General features: G+C 43.2%; 1 pseudogene; it reads right to left on the reverse strand.

The window, feature by feature from the left end:
• Positions 1–283: 283 nt before the first annotated feature.
• LOC124021638 lies at positions 284–12803 on the reverse strand (annotated as a pseudogene).
• Between the last annotated feature and the right edge of the window lie 3608 nt (positions 12804–16411).

Below are 16411 nucleotides of genomic sequence, written 5' to 3' on the forward strand. Positions count from 1 at the left end.
TATATAGCCATATTATAAAGTATATAAAGTAAATATGACATATTTGTTACGTTTTATCAGACTTTTATATGATCTATTAAAGTGAAGAAGGAGATGGCTGACGATCCCGTAACCAACGAAGGTGGATATCGATCCAATACCTGCTGCTTTTTCAAACCAGCCCACTGGGCACATACTTCAGTTCAACATCTAGTTTCTATTTACATTTCTTTGAGTCCTCAACTAAAGTGAATTCAACATGAAATCTACACAAAATGTCACCTGTCACTGGATTTAGGTTGCAGGTTGGGTGGAGTCCAAGTCAAACCACATCTCTTTATTTCTGAGAGAATAACAGCTACACAAAGCAGTGTAGACAGTCTGAATTCCTGAAGCATTGAGTGATTAGCACATATCTTTATAGTTTCCTGTTCCTGGGTGGGACTTTATTCATACAAGGACACAGGTGTAAATTGGTTTGCAACACAGGATGATAGTCCCAAGAACAGGAGATTATAATAGGACAGTTTCACAAGGTTAGTCACATACTCAGTTATGTGGACACACATACAATTAACATTTTCCATTACAGAGTCTGAACATTTTCATTTCATTAAATCATCAGTGGGCCAACAATGCAAATGTCAACAATGGAACTAATGCATCACATCCAAATATCACTTGATTATCTGTAGTGCTGGAGGAATGACACACCCAGATAAACACAAAGAGTTTAAAAAAGGACAATTTAAACACATGGAATCTGATTTACTCTATATTAAAACTAATAAAAACATACAAATATAAGTTTGAGTATACTTTGTACCATTCAATTTCATGTGGTATAAACAGGTAAACACATTCTCAGTCAACAAAATAAGACAATGGACAATGTGATATGAAATATGAGTTCACACACTCGGATAAGTAAGTATACTCTCCTGTGTGGATTCTCACGTGACTTTTAAGTGTCTGTGATGAGTAATATGTCTTCCCACAGTCTGAACATTTGTAAGGCTTCTCCTCTGTGTGCAGTCTCATGTGTTCCTTCAGGCTTCCTAAATGGGTAAAACACTTTGAACACAGGGAGCAGTGCTAAGGCTTCTCCCCTGTGTGTATTCGCTCATGAACTCTCAGGCTTTCTAAAAGGCTAAAACTCTTTCCACACTGGCCACAATGGTATGGCTTCTCCCCTGTGTGTATTCTCTCATGAATTTTCAGGCTTCCTGACTGGCTAAAACTATTTCCACACTGGGCACAATAGTATGGTGTCTCCCCTGTGTGTATTCGCTCATGAGCTTTGAGGGTGTCTAACCGCTTAAAACTCTTTCCACACTGGGAGCACGGGTGTGGCTTCGCTCCTGTGTGTATCCTCTCATGTCTTTTCATGCTAACTAAATGGTTAAAACTCTTCCCACAATGTGAGCAGTAGTAATGCTTCTCCCTTGTGTGCAGTCTCATGTGTTCCTTCAGGCTTCCTGACTGGCTAAAACTCTTTCCACACTGGGCGCAAAGGTATGACTTCTCCCCTGTATGTATTCGCTCATGAACTTTCAGGCTTCCTGACTGGCTAAAACTATTTCCACACTGGGCACAATGGTATGGCTTCTCCCCTGTGTGTACTTGCTCGTGGGTTTTGAGAGTGTCTAACCGCTTAAAATTCTTTCCACACTGGGAGCAATGGAAAGGCCTCTCCCGTGTGTGTGTTCGCTCATGAGCTTTCAGATTTCCTAAGTGGCTAAAACTCCTTCCACACTGGGCGCAATTTTGTGGCTTCGGTTCTGTGTGTCCCCTCTCATGTCTTTTCAGGCTTCCTAACTTGGTAAAACTCTTTCCAATCTGGGAGCAGAGGTGTCGTCTTGCTGGTTTGGACGTCTCTGGTTCCTCCGAGTTTGGTTTTCCTCCTGCCAAAGACAGTGTTTATTTAATGAGAGAACAGAATGAAACCACATCATAAAATTGCCTTGCTATGAGGTGTAATCCAAATCATTGCCTTCAACCTGAGGCCAGTTTTCAAACATTTCATCATTTAAAACAAATGATGTTGTAGAGCTTCCTGGTAACTACTGATATGTTTACATTACTTATCTTTAATTCTGTTTTACAAGTCAGAATACAAACAACTAGACAGTTCTATGACACCCAAGACACAGATGTTGTTCCTATCAAGCAGGTGGTTCTAAATATATAACTTTCATAGCTGTATGATACAGAATGTGACCTACACACTTCCTTAAACATCAAATAACTAAAGAAGTAATTTTGTGTGGAAGTCCAGAACTTGTAATAATGTTGGCACCGTATATAGTGTATATAATAATGTTGGCACCGTGTATAGTGTATATAATAATGTAAGCACCATATATAGTGTATATAATAATGTAGGCACTGTGTATATAATAATGTAGGCACCGTATATAGTGTATATAATAATGTAGGCACCGTATATAGTGTATATAATAATGTAGGCACCGTATATAGTGTATATAATAATGTAGGCACCGTATATAGTGTATAATAATAAAATAATATATGCCATTTAGCAGACGCTTTTATCCAAAGCGACTTACAGTCATGTGTGCATACATTCTACGTATGGGTGGTCCCGGGGATCGAACCCACTAATAATGTAGGCACCGTATATAGTGTATATAATCATGTAGGCACCGTATATAGTGTATATAATAATGTAGACACCGTATATAGTGTATATAATAATGTAGTTACCATATATAGTGTATATAATAATATAGGCACTGTATATAGTGTATATAATAATGTAGGCACTGTATATAGTGTATATAATAATGTAGGCACCGTGTATATAATAATGTAGGCACTGTATATAGTGTATATAATAATGTAGGCACCGTATATAGTGTATATAATAATGTAGGCACCATGTATATAATAATGTAGGCACTGTATATAGTGTATATAATAATGTAGGCACCGTATATAGTGTATATAATAATGTAGGCACCGTATATAGTGTATAAAATAATGTATCAAATCAAATTTATTTGTCACATACACATGGTTAGCAGATGTTAATGCGAGTGTAGCGAAATGCTTGTGCTTCTAGTTCCGACAGTGCAGTAATAACCAACAAGTAATCTAACTAACAATTCCTAAACTACTATCTTATACACAGTGTAAGGGGATAAAGAATATGTACATAAGGATATATGAATGAGTGGTGGTACAGAGCAGCATAGGCAAGATACAGTAGATGGTATCGAGTACAGTATATACATATGAGATGAGTATGTAAACAAAGTGGCATAATTAAAGTGGCTAGTGATACATGTATTACATAAGGATGCAGTCGATGATATAGAGTACAGTATATACGTATGCATATGAGATGAATAATGTAGGGTAAGTAACATTATATAAGGTAGCATTGTTTAAAGTGGCTAGTGATATATTTACATCATTCCCATCAATTCCCATTATTAAAGTGGCTGGAGTTGAGTCAGTGTCAGTGTGTTGGCAGCGGCCACTCAATGTTAGTGGTGGCTGTTTAACAGTCTGATGGCCTTGAGATAGAAGCTGTTTTTCAGTCTCTCGGTCCCAGCTTTGATGCACCTGTACTGACCTCGCCTTCTGGATGATAGCAGTGAACAGGCAGTGGCTCGGGTGGTTGATGTCCTTGATGATCTTTATGGCCTTCTTGTAACATCGGGTGGTGTAGGTGTCCTGGAGGGCAGGTAGTTTGCCCCCGGTGATGCGTTGTGCAGACCTCACTACCCTCTGGAGAGCCTTGCGGTTGAGGGCGGAGCAGTTGCCGTACCAGGCGGTGATACAGCCCGCCAGGATGCTCTCGATTGTGCATCTGTAGAAGTTTGTGAGTGATTTTGGTAACAAGCCAAATTTCTTCAGCCTCCTGAGGTTGAAGAGGCGCTGCTGCGCCTTCTTCACGATGCTGTCTGTGTGAGTGGACCAATTCAGTTTGTCTGTGATGTGTATGCCGAGGAACTTAAAACTTACTACCCTCTCCACTACTATTCCATCGATGTGGATAGGGGGGTGTTCCCTCTGCTGTTTCCTGAAGTCCACAATCATCTCCTTCGTTTTGTTGACGTTGAGTGTGAGGTTATTTTCCTGACACCACACTCCGAGGGCCCTCACCTCCTCCCTATAGGCCGTCTCGTCGTTGTTGGTAATCAAGCCTACCACTGTTGTGTCGTTCGCAAACTTGATGATTGAGTTGGAGGCGTGCATGGCCACGCAGTCGTGGGTGTACAGGGAGTACAGGAGAGGGCTCAGAACGCACCCTTGTGGGGCCCCAGTGTTGAGGATCAGAGGGGAGGAGATGTTGTTACCTACCCTCACCACCTGGGGTGGCCCGTCAGGAAGTCCAGTACCCAGTTGCACAGGGCGGGGTCGAGACCCAGGGTCTCGAGCTTGATGACGAGCTTGGAGGGTACTATGGTGTTGAATGCCGAGCTGTAGTCGAACAGCATTCTCACATAGGTATTCCTCTTGTCCAGATGGGTTAGGGCAGTGTGCAGTGTGGTTGAGATCGCATCGTCTGTGGACCTATTTGGGCGGTAAGCAAATTGGAGTGGGTCTAGGGTGTCAGGTAGGGTGGAGGTGATATGGTCCTTGACTAGTCTCTCAAAGCACTTCATGATGACGGAAGTGAGTGCTACGGGGGCGGTAGTCGTTTAGCTCAGTTACCTTCGCTTTCTTGGGAACAGGAATAATGGTGGCCCTCTTGAAGCATGTGGGAACAGCAGACTGGTATAGGGATTGATTGAATATGTCCGTAAACACACCGGCCAGCTGGTCTGCGCATGCTCTGAGGGCGCGGCTGGGGATGCCGTCTGGGCCTGCAGCCTTGCGAGGGTTAACACGTTTAAATGTCTCACTCACCTCGGCTGCAGTGAAGGAGAGACCGCATGTTTTCGTTGCAGGCCGTGTCAGTGGCACTGTATTGTCCTCAAAGCGGGCAAAAAAGTTATTTAGTCTGCCTGGGAACAAGACATCCTGGTCCGTGACTGGGCTGGATTTCTTCCTGTAGTCCGTGATTGACTGTAGACCCTGCCACATGCCTCTTGTGTCTGAGCCGTTGAATTGAGATTCTACTTTGTCTCTGTACTGACGCTTAGCTTGTTTGATAGCCTTGCGGAGGGAATAGCTGCACTGTTTGTATTCGGTCATGTTACCAGACACCTTGCCCTGATTAAAAGCAGTGGTTCGCACTTTCAGTTTCACGCGAATGCTGCCATCAATCCACGGTTTCTGGTTAAGGAATGTTTTAATCGTTGCTATGGGAACGACATCTTCAACGCACGTTCTAATGAACTCGCACACCGAATCAGCGTATTCGTCAATGTTGTTATCTGACGCAATACGAAACATATTCCAGTCCACATGCTGGAAGCAGTCTTGGAGTGTGGAGTCAGCTTGGTCGGACCAGCGTTGGACATACCTCAGCGTGGGAACCTCTTGTTTTAGTTTCTGTCTGTAGGCAGGGATCAGCAAAATGGAGTCGTGGTCAGCTTTTCCGAAAGGGGGGCGGGGCAGGGCCTTATATGCGTCGCAGAAGTTAGAGTAACAATGATCCAAGGTTTTTCCAGCCCTGGTTGCGCAATCGATATGCTGATAAAATTTAGGGAGCCTTGTTTTCAGATTAGCCTTGTTAAAATCCCCAGCAACAATGAATGCAGCCTCCGGATAAATGGTTTCCAGTTTGCAAAGAGTTAAATAAAGTTCGTTCAGAGCCATCGATGTGTCTGCGTGGGGGGGATATATACGGCTGTGATTATAATCGAAGAGAATTCTCTTGGTAGATAATGCGGTCTACATTTGAATGTGAGGAATTCTAAATCAGGTGAACAGAAGGATTTGAGTTCCTGTATGTTTCTTTCATCACACCATGTCTCGTTCGTCATAAGGCATACGCCCCGCCCCTCTTCTTACCAGAAAGGTGTTTGTTTCTGTCGGCGCGATGCGTGGAGAAACCCGTTGGCTGCACCGCTTCGGATAGCGTCTCTCCAGTGAGCCATGTTTCCGTGAAGCACAGAACATTACAGTCTCTGATGTCCCTCTGGAATGCTACCCTTGCTCGGATTTCATCAACCTTGTTGTCAGGAGACTGGACATTGGCAAGAAGAATGCTAGCGAGTGGTGCACGGTGTGCCCGTCTCCGGAGTCTGATCAGAAGACCGCCTCGTTTCCCTCTTTTTCGGAGTCGTTTTTGGGTCGCTGCATGGAATCCATTCCGTTGTCCTGTTTGTAAGGCAGAACACAGGATCCGCGTCGCAAAAAACATATTCTTGGTCGTACTGATGGTGAGTTGACGCTGATCTTATATTCAGTAGTTCTTCTCGACTGTATGTAATGAAACCTAAGATGACCTGGGGTACTAATGTAAGAAATAACACGTAAAAAAACAAAAAACTGCATAGTTTCCTAGGAACTCGAAGCGAGGCGGCCATCTCTGTCGGCGCCGGAAGTTATCCGGCGCCGACAGAGTTATGTAGGCACCGTATATAGTGTATATAATAATGTAGGCACCGTATATAGTGTATATAATAATGTAGGCACCGTATATAGTGTATATAATAATGTAGGCACCGTATATAGTGTATATAATAATGTAGGCACCGTATATAGTGTATATAATCATGTAGGCACCATATATAGTGTATATAATAATGTAGGCACCATATATAGTGTATATAATAATGTAGGCACCGTATATAGTGTATATAATGTAGGCACTGTATATAGTGTATATAATAATGTAGGCACTATATATAGTGTATATAATAATGTAGGCACCGTATATAGTGTATATAATAATGTTGGCCCCACATCATCATATTTGTTCATGTTTTACGTTACTTGTTTATGGTTCATTGAACAAACATGGGGAACGTTCCTTTTCATTTCTAAAGACAAAGAAATTGTCGGTTGAAACATTGTTGAAGATTTATGTTCACAGCATCCTAAAGATAGATTCTATACATCGTTTGACATGTTTCTATGAACTGTAATATATATTTTTAGAATTTTTGTCTGGACTTGCCCGCACCTTGTGAATTTCGATTGGTGAACTAAAAGCATTAACAAACAAAAAGGTATTTGGACCTAAAGATTAACTTTATCGAACAAAACAAACATTTATTGTGGAACTGGGATTCCTGGGAGTGCATTCTGATGAAGATCATCAAAGATAAGTGAATATTTATAACGCTATTTCTGACTCCACAACATGGCAGGTATCTGTATGGCTTGTTTTTGTGGCTTCGAGTACGCTGTCCTCAGATTATTGCATGGTGTGCTTTTTCCGTAAAGCTTTTTGAAATCTGACACCGTGCTTGCATTAAGGAGAAGTATATCTTTAATTCTATGCATAACACTTGTATCTTTTATCAAATTTTATGATGAGTATTTCTGTAAATTGATTTGGCTCTCTGCAAATTCGCCAGATGTTTTCGAGGCACAACATTACTGAACAAACTCTCCAATGTAAACTGAGATATTTTGGAAATAAATATGAACTTTTTCCAACAAAACATACATGTATTGTGTAACATGAAGTCCTATGAGTGCCATCTGATGAAGATCATCAAAGGTTGGGGATTCATTTCATCTCTATTTCTGCCTTTTGTGACTCCTCTCTTTGACTGGAAAATGTCTATGTCTATAAATTGGACACAATGGCTAGATTAACAAGGTTAAGCTTTAATTTGGTGTATTGCACTTGTGAATGTATGAAAGTTAAATAATTCCCCAAAATAATTTTTCATTTCGCACTCCGCCATTTCAGCGGATGTTGTCGAGGGGTTCTGCTAGTCTTAAGAAGTTTTAAACACTTCACAACTAAGCACGCTGAAAATAAAAAAGAGTTCTGCAGAGTTGCACACACTGTCAAACTTCTGCGCCAACCGATTTGGAAACTTCCGGCGCCGACTGAGATGGCCGCCTCGCTTCGCGTTCCTAGGAAACTATGCAGTTTTTTGTTTTTTTACGTGTTATTTCTTACATTAGTACCCCAGGTCATCTTAGGTTTCATTACATACAGTCGAGAAGAACTACTGAATATAAGATCAGCGTCAACTCACCATCAGTACGACCAAGAATATGTTTTCCGCGACCGCGGATCCTGTGTTCTGCCTTACAAACAGGACAACGGAATGGATCGCATGCAGCGACCCAAGGAAACGACTCCGAAAAAGAGGGAAACGCGGCGGTGTTCTGGTCAGACTCCGGAAAAGGGCACATCGCGCACCACTTCCCAGTATTCTTCTTGCCAATGTCCAGTCTCTCGACAACAAGGTTGATGAAATCCGAGCAAGGGTGGCATTCCAGAGGGACATCAGAGTCTGCAACGTTCTCTGCTTTACGGAGACATGGCTTACTGGGAAAACGCTATCCAGGGCGGTGCAGCCAACGGGTTTCTCCACGCATCGCGCCGACAGAAACAAACATCTCTCTGGTAAGAAGAGTGGAGGGGCGTATGCCTCATGACTAACGGGACATGGTGTGATGAAGAAAACATACAGGAACTCAAATCCTTCTGTTCACCTGATTTAGAATTCCTCACAATCAAATGTAGACCGCATTATCTTCCAAGAGAATTCTCTTCGATTATAATCACAGCCGTATATACCCCCCCAAGCAGACACATCGATGGCTCTGAACGAACTTTATTTAACTCTTTGCAAACTGGAAAACATTTATCCGGAGGCTGCATTCATTGTAGCTGGGGATTTTAACAAAGCCAATCTGAAAACAAGACTCCCTAAATTTTATCAGCATATCGATTGCGCAACCAGGGGTGGTAAAACCTTGGATCATTGTTACTCTAACTTCCGCGACGCATATAAGGCCCTGCCCCGCCCCCTTTCGGAAAAGCTGACCACGACTCCATTTTGCTGATCCCTGCCTACAGACAGAAATTAAAACAAGAGGCTCCCACGCTGAGGTCTGTCCAACGCTGGTCAGAACAAGCTGACTCTACACTCCAAGACTGCTTCCATCACGTGGACTGGGACATGTTTCGTATTGCGTCAGATGGGAATATTGACGAATACGCTGATTCGGTGTGCGAGTTCATTAGAACGTTTCGAAGATGTCGTTCCCATAGCAACGATAAAAACATTCCCTAACCAGAAACCGTGGATTGATGGCAGCATTCGCGTGAAACTGAAAGCGCGAACCACTGCTTTTAATCAGGGCAAGGTGTCTGGCAACATGACTGAATACAAACAGTGCAGCTATTCACTCCGTAAGGCTATCAAACAAGCTAAGCGTCAGTACAGAGACAAAGTGGAATCTCAATTCAATGGCTCAGACACAAGAGGCATGTGGCAGGGTCTACAGTCAATCACGGACTACAAGATGAAATCCAGCCCAGTCACGGACCAGGATGTCTTGCTCCCAGGCAGACTAAATCACTTTTTGCCCGCTTTGAGGACAATACAGTGCCACTGACACGGCCTGCAACGGATTCTCTTGGTCTACACATTTAACATGCAGTCTCTCCTTCACTGCAGCTGAGGTGAGTAAGACATTTAAACGTGTTAACCCTCGCAAGGCTGCAGGCCCAGACGGCATCCCCAGCCGCGCCCTCCGAGCATGCGCAGACCAGCTGGCCGGTGTGTTTACGAACATATTCAATCAATCCCTATACCAGTCTGCTGTTCCCACATGCTTCAAGAGGGCCACCATTGTTCCTGTTCCCAAGAAAGCTAAGGTAACTGAGCTAAACGACTACCGCCCCGTAGCACTCACTTCCGTCATCATGAAGTGCTTTGAGAGACTAGTCAAGGACCATATCACCTCCACCCTACCTGACACCCTAGACCCACTCCAATTTGCTTACCGCCCAAATAGGTCCACAGACGATGCAATCTCAACCACACTGCACACTGCCCTAACCCACCTGGACAAGAGGAATACCTATGTGAGAATGCTGTTCATCGACTACAGCTCGGCATTCAACACCATAGTACCCTCCAAGCTCGTCATCAAGCTCGAGACCCTGGGTCTCGACCCCGCCCTGTGCAACTGGGTACTGGACTTCCTGACGGGCCGCCCCCAGGTGGTGAGGGTAGGCAACAACATCTCCTCCCCGCTGATCCTCAACACGGGGCCCCACAAGGGTGCGTTCTGAGCCCTCTCCTGTACTCCCTGTTCACCCACGACTGCGTGGCCACGCACGCTCCAACTCAATCATCAAGTTTGCGGACGACACAACAGTGGTAGGCTTGATTACCAACAACGACGAGTGCCTACAGGGAGGAGGTGAGGGCCCTTGGAGTGTGGTGTCAGGAAAATAACCTCACACTCAACGTCAACAAAACTAAGGAGATGATTGTGGACTTCAGGAAACAGCAGAGGGAACACCCCTATCCACATCGATGGAACAGTAGTGGAGAGGGTAGCTAGTTTTAAGTTCCTCGGCATACACATCACAGACAAACTGAATTGGTCCACTCACACTGACAGCGTCGTGGAAGAAGGAACAAACGCAGCAGCGCCTATTCAACCTCAGGAAGACAAAAAATTCGTTGCTTGTCACCAAAAGCACTCACAAACTTCTACAGATGCACAATTCGAGAGCATCCTGGCGGGCTGTATCACCGCCTGGTACGGCAACTGCTCCGCCCTCAACCGTAAGGCTCTCCAGAGGGTAGTGAGGACTGCACAACGCATCACCGGGGGCAAAAACTACCTGCCCTCCAGGACACCTACACCACCCGTTGTTACAGGAAGGCCATAAAGATCATCAAGGACATCAACCACCGAACCACTGCCTGTTCACCCCGCTATCATCCAGAAGGCGAGGTCAGTACAGGTGCATCAAAGCTGGGACCGAGAGACTGAAAAACAGCTTCTATCTCAAGGCCATCAGACTGTTAAATAGCCACCACTAACATTGAGTGGCTGCTGCCAACACACTGTCATTGACACTGACCCAACTCCAGCCATTTTAATAATGGGAATTGATGGAAATGATGTAAATATATCACTAGCCACTTTAAACAATGCTACCTTATATAATGTTATTTTACCCTACATTATTCATCTCATATGCATATGTATATACTGTACTCTACAACATCGACTGCATCCTTATGTAACACATGTATCACTAGCCACTTTAACTATGCCACTTTGTTAACTTTGTCTACACACTCATCTCATATGTATATACTGTACTCGATACCATCTACTGTATGCTGCTCTGTACCATCACTCATTCATATATCCTTATGTACATGTTCCTTATCCCCTTACACTGTGTATAAGACAGTAGTTTTTTTTGGAATTGTTAGTTAGATTACTTGTTGGTTATCACTGCATTGTCGGAACTAGAAGCACAAGCATTTCGCTACACTCGCATTAACATCTGCTAACCATGTGTATGTGACAAATAAAATTTGATTTGATTTTTAGCACTTCCGGCTCTCTGTGAAGAGAGAAGTCTGCTGGTTGTCTTGGTAACAGATACCAGTGGGCAGATCTATTGTATTTGTTCAAACTAAACTACAGCACTTACTTTGATGTGTCAAATCTGATCCGTTCTTCTCTGCTCCTCCTCTCACAGTTCCACTCAGCCCTGTTGTTTTCCTGCAGTCCACCAGCAGCACAGACAACCTCTTCATACCCAGCAGTAAGGAGCTACCAGGAGATGCACAATACAGGGACTCAGGGAGGGAGGAAGGGCTAGCGTTGTCCTGGTAACCACAAAGAGGGGACACAGACACATATCATTATGGATGCTGATGTCACTGTTGACATAAAGTGCTTTACAGAAACCCAGCCCAGACCCAGAGAGCAAGCTGTATGCTAGACCAGACCAAGCTGTACCATCTGGTCTTCTGATCTGGAGAGACTCTTCTCTGCCTCGTCAGCATCAGGATGTTGTTGAGTCTCCCCAGAGGATCCACCATAGTCATGTCTCTCTCCTGTGTGAACGAGAACATCAAACAGGTGGTAAACTTATGATCTACTATTACATTCACATAGGGTCTTACAAGAGGCATTAATATCTCTGAACGGGGCCTAAAATGCAAATGTTAAAGGGTTGTTCCACGAAATGCGTGCTTGTTGCATCCCTTTGATATTTAAGTAGACATTATGCACCAATATTGAATTTTAAAAGCCTGTTATATTAGATGAGGTGTACTTTAATATAGACCACATGGAGAATTCAATACATCTAATTTAAAAGACACCGAAATATATGAACCAATGGCGGATTGACCGTTTAACAATTCCTACAGTACTGAACAACATATTCAAGTGTAGAACTTCAGTAGAATGCCCCTTAAAAACGACACATTAGTTCAATAACTGCATAGATTGTGTCCCTGTTGAAGACAGTACTCACTGGTGTTAATCTTATATTCTGTCTCCTCCTCTTTCACTCCCAAAACGTCTTCCTTTTTTAACTTTGAGACAGCATCCTCTTCCTCCTTTTTAATTCTGAAAGGTTCTTCCTCTCCTTTCACAGTAATATCCTCCTCTTCGTCTTTCACGACAATATTCAGCGCCAGAGCTTCTTTCTCCGTAAAGCAGACCTCCTCTTCTTTAGCAGGGGATGAGTAGTTCAGTGAGCTCATGGTCAGGGATGTTAGCTAGCTAGCTAGCATTAGCTACTAGCCTAGTGCTTGGCTCAGCAACAATCTTTAACAAGTTTGCAAATTGAACATGCAAATTAGGTTAAAGTTAACCAGTTAATACGTCAACTGAACTGCGTTTACAACACTGACATTACATAATGTACATTAACATGATCTAAAGCGACACTCTTCCAGTTTTATGTTGTCTAGTAAGCTACAGAGGTGGTTGAAATAGTATCCGTGTTGTTGTTCCTGAAGAAGCGTCCGTCCAGTCCATTATACGTCACACAAGAAGAGTCACCTGAAAGGCGCTCATCGCCATCTGCTGGCTGGAGAGGGTAACGCAGTTTGGAAACAATAGTGACAACACTTTGTTTTGGAAAGAACGTCATAATTATTTAACAATAAGCTGATATATTTTCTCTTACGTCTTCCAAATAATACGTTCCTGTTCACAGACGTAGAAGCTTAATATGAATATGTAGATGATGAATACATACTTCTGTGCCGCCATCCTGTCAGAAGGTAACAGACTGTTTTATTACCGTGGTAACGATGGATTTTCATTGTTTTCCATGGTGCTTATCGCCCCTAGTGGAGCTTTCTGGTACTTAGAAAGACTGTACGAAAACAGTAAGTAGAGAATTCGTTCTGGGCGCATCGAAGCAGCGCTACGGTTATCGTTATGCTATTGTAATATATGCCATTTAGCATTATCCAAAGCGACTTACAGTCATGTGTGCATACATTCTACGTATGGGTGGTCCCGGGGATCGAACCCACTACCCTGGCGTTACAAGCGCCATGCTCTACCAACTGAGCTACAGAAGGACCTCTATTGTACAGAGGTGGTTGCACATTATTAGAGTAATTAAGGAGTTAGCCAATTACCATATGAGTATCAATTAGCTATATGGTTTGGCATCATGCCAGATACATGGTACATTGGCACGTGCTTTGTATTTATGCAACTTCAACTTGAAATGTATAATGTACAGCTACAGTATATCGATGTGAATTGAACACTAAAGTATATTATTTTCTGTATTTTGTAGTTTCACAACCTAAACGTTTTTAATATTAATTCAAGAAAAGTCACGCCTTGGAAGTTTTATTGACAACTTAGTTGTTAGCTATCTGTCTAGTTTTGCATGGGAACGCACTTCAAGGGCAGAATAACTTAGATGAATAGGTAGCGTGTTAATACACATTTTCTCTGCTCATTTTTCACATGAGTTTGAATCTAGATGTGACGGTACTATTCCCTTAAAGCCACGGTCTATAAAATACGAATAAACCTGTAAACAACAGAGCAAATGCATCACAGTTTCCCATGTGTACCAAGACTGGTCCACCACCCAAACAGTAGCAGTCATTGCGGTTTAAGATGAGGGAGGATGATTATTTTAGCATAGCATCATTCTGTTTGAGTAGGCTAAACTGCATTTGCTAGTAAGTGAAACTGAAAGTGGAAAATAAATGACAAACTCTCTCTCTCTCCCTTCTCTTAATTTGTTCAAAACTGTTCAACTATTGTCTTTTTCTCTCTTCGAGTCAACTACTCACCACATTTTATGCACTGCAGTGCTGCCTAGCTGTAGCTCATACTAGATTCGTTCTCTGATCCTTTCATTGGGTGGACAACATGTCAGTTCATGCTGCAAGAGCTCTGATAGGTTGGAGGACGTCCTCCGGAAATTGTCATAATTACTGTGTAAATCTATGGAAGGGCTTGAGAACCATGAGCCTCCTAGGTTTTGTATTGAAGTCAATGTACCCAGAGGAGGATGCAAAATAGTATGTTTTAATAAATTATTTGGTGATGTGATTATATTTGGTATAGTTTGATCTAAAAAGGATAACTTTCTAAATGTTTTACCATTTTTATTTTTCTGAAAATGGGGCTCCCTTCCTCCTCTGAGGAGCCTCCACTGCACCCAAAGAACATCCAAACAATTTCACACAATTGTGGGAAGCACTGGAGTCAACACGGGCCAGCATTCCTGTGGAACGCTTGTCGACACCTTGCAGAGTCCATGCCCCGACCGACGAATTGAGGCTGTTCTGGGGGGAAAAGGGGAGTGTCCAACTCCATATTAGGAAGGTGTTCCAAATGTTTGGTAGAATCACTGAATATATCTGCCATTTAGCAGACACTTTTATCCAAAGGGATTTGTAGTCATGTGTGAAAATGAGATGGAAACCAATTTTTCACTACGTAATCATACAAAGCCCTTTATCTGCAATAAGTCCGTTTGATAGAAACATATATTGTTTTATGCTTTGAGAATATTCACATCAAAATCTGCACCAAATCAGACAATAACCTGAGGTCAATGTTCAACCATTTAATAATTTAATTCAATCTTGGTGTGATTTTAAAACAAATGTTGTAGAGCTTCCTGGTAATATGTTAACATGAATTACTCCTTCTGTTTTGTGTGAAGTCAAACGTTTTTTTTTTTTATCTCTCAAGGGTTCGACACAATGTTACATTTTTTAAAAACATTTTGACTAATCACTAATGGCATGATATTTTGGGTAAAGTAAAAAGAGTGAAATATTTGGGGCTTTAAAAAAATTATTATTATTATTATTTCTTTTTACCCCCCAATTTTCGTTAATTGGTGGTTAGTCTTGTCTCATCGCTGCAACTTCCATACGGACTCAGGAGAGGTGAACTTCAAGAGCCATTTGATGAAAATAAACGCAGTTGACAAGCGCTATAGGAAATACCTTACATACCTTACACCTGGCGACCGTGTCAGCCCGGCCCGCCACAGGAGTCGATGGGACAAGGACATCTCGACCGGCCAAACCCCCCCCCCCCCAACCCGGACGACGCTGGGCCAATTGGCTCTCCCGTTTGTGGCCGGCTGCGACAGAGCTGGGTATCAAACCAGAATCTGTATTAATGCAGCGAAGCACAATGCAGTGCCTTAGATGCTGCGCCACTCGGAAGGCTGCATTTATATTTCTGTTCAGTATATGTTTATATTTCTGTTCAGTATATATTTATATTTCTGTTCAGTATATATACACTGCTCAAAAAATAAAGGGAACACTAAAATAACACAAATTTATCAACCCATGGAGGTCTGGATTTGGAGTCACACCCTAAATTAAAGTGGAAAACCACACTACAGGCTGATCCAACTTTGATGTAATGTCCTTAAAACAAGTCACAATGAGGCTCAGTAGTGTGTGTGGCCTCCACGTGCCTGTATGACCTCCCTACAATGCCTGGGCATGCTCCTGATGAGGTGGCGGATGGTCTCCTGCGGGATCTCCTCCCAGACCTGAACTAAAGTATCCGCCAACTCCTGGACAGTCTGTGGTGCAACGTGGTGGATGGAGTGAGACATGATGTCTCAGATGTGCTCAATTGGATTCAGGGCCAGTCCATAGCATCAATGCCTTCCTCTTGCAGGAACTGCTGACACACTCCAGCCACATGAGAACTAGCATTGTCTTGCATTAGGAGGAACCCAGGGCCAACCGCACCAGCATATGGTCTCACAAGGGGTCTGAGGATCTCATCTCGGGTACCTAATGGCAGTCAGGATACCTCTGGTGAGCACATGGAGGGCTGAGCGGCCCCCCAAAGAAATGCCACCCCACACCATGACTGACCCACCGCCAAACCGGTCATGCTGGAGGATGTTGCAGGCAGCAGAACGTTCTCCACGGCGTCTCCAGACTTTGTCACGTCTGTCACATGTGCTCAGTGTGAACCTGCTTTCATCTGCGAAGAGCACAGGGCGCCAGTTGCGAATTTGCCAATCTTGGTGTTCTCTGGCAAATGCCAAACGTCCTGCACGGTGTTGGGCTGTAAGCACAAC

This window comes from Oncorhynchus gorbuscha, unplaced genomic scaffold (genome assembly GCF_021184085.1).
Source record: "Oncorhynchus gorbuscha isolate QuinsamMale2020 ecotype Even-year unplaced genomic scaffold, OgorEven_v1.0 Un_scaffold_1156, whole genome shotgun sequence".
NCBI lineage: Eukaryota > Metazoa > Chordata > Actinopteri > Salmoniformes > Salmonidae > Oncorhynchus > Oncorhynchus gorbuscha.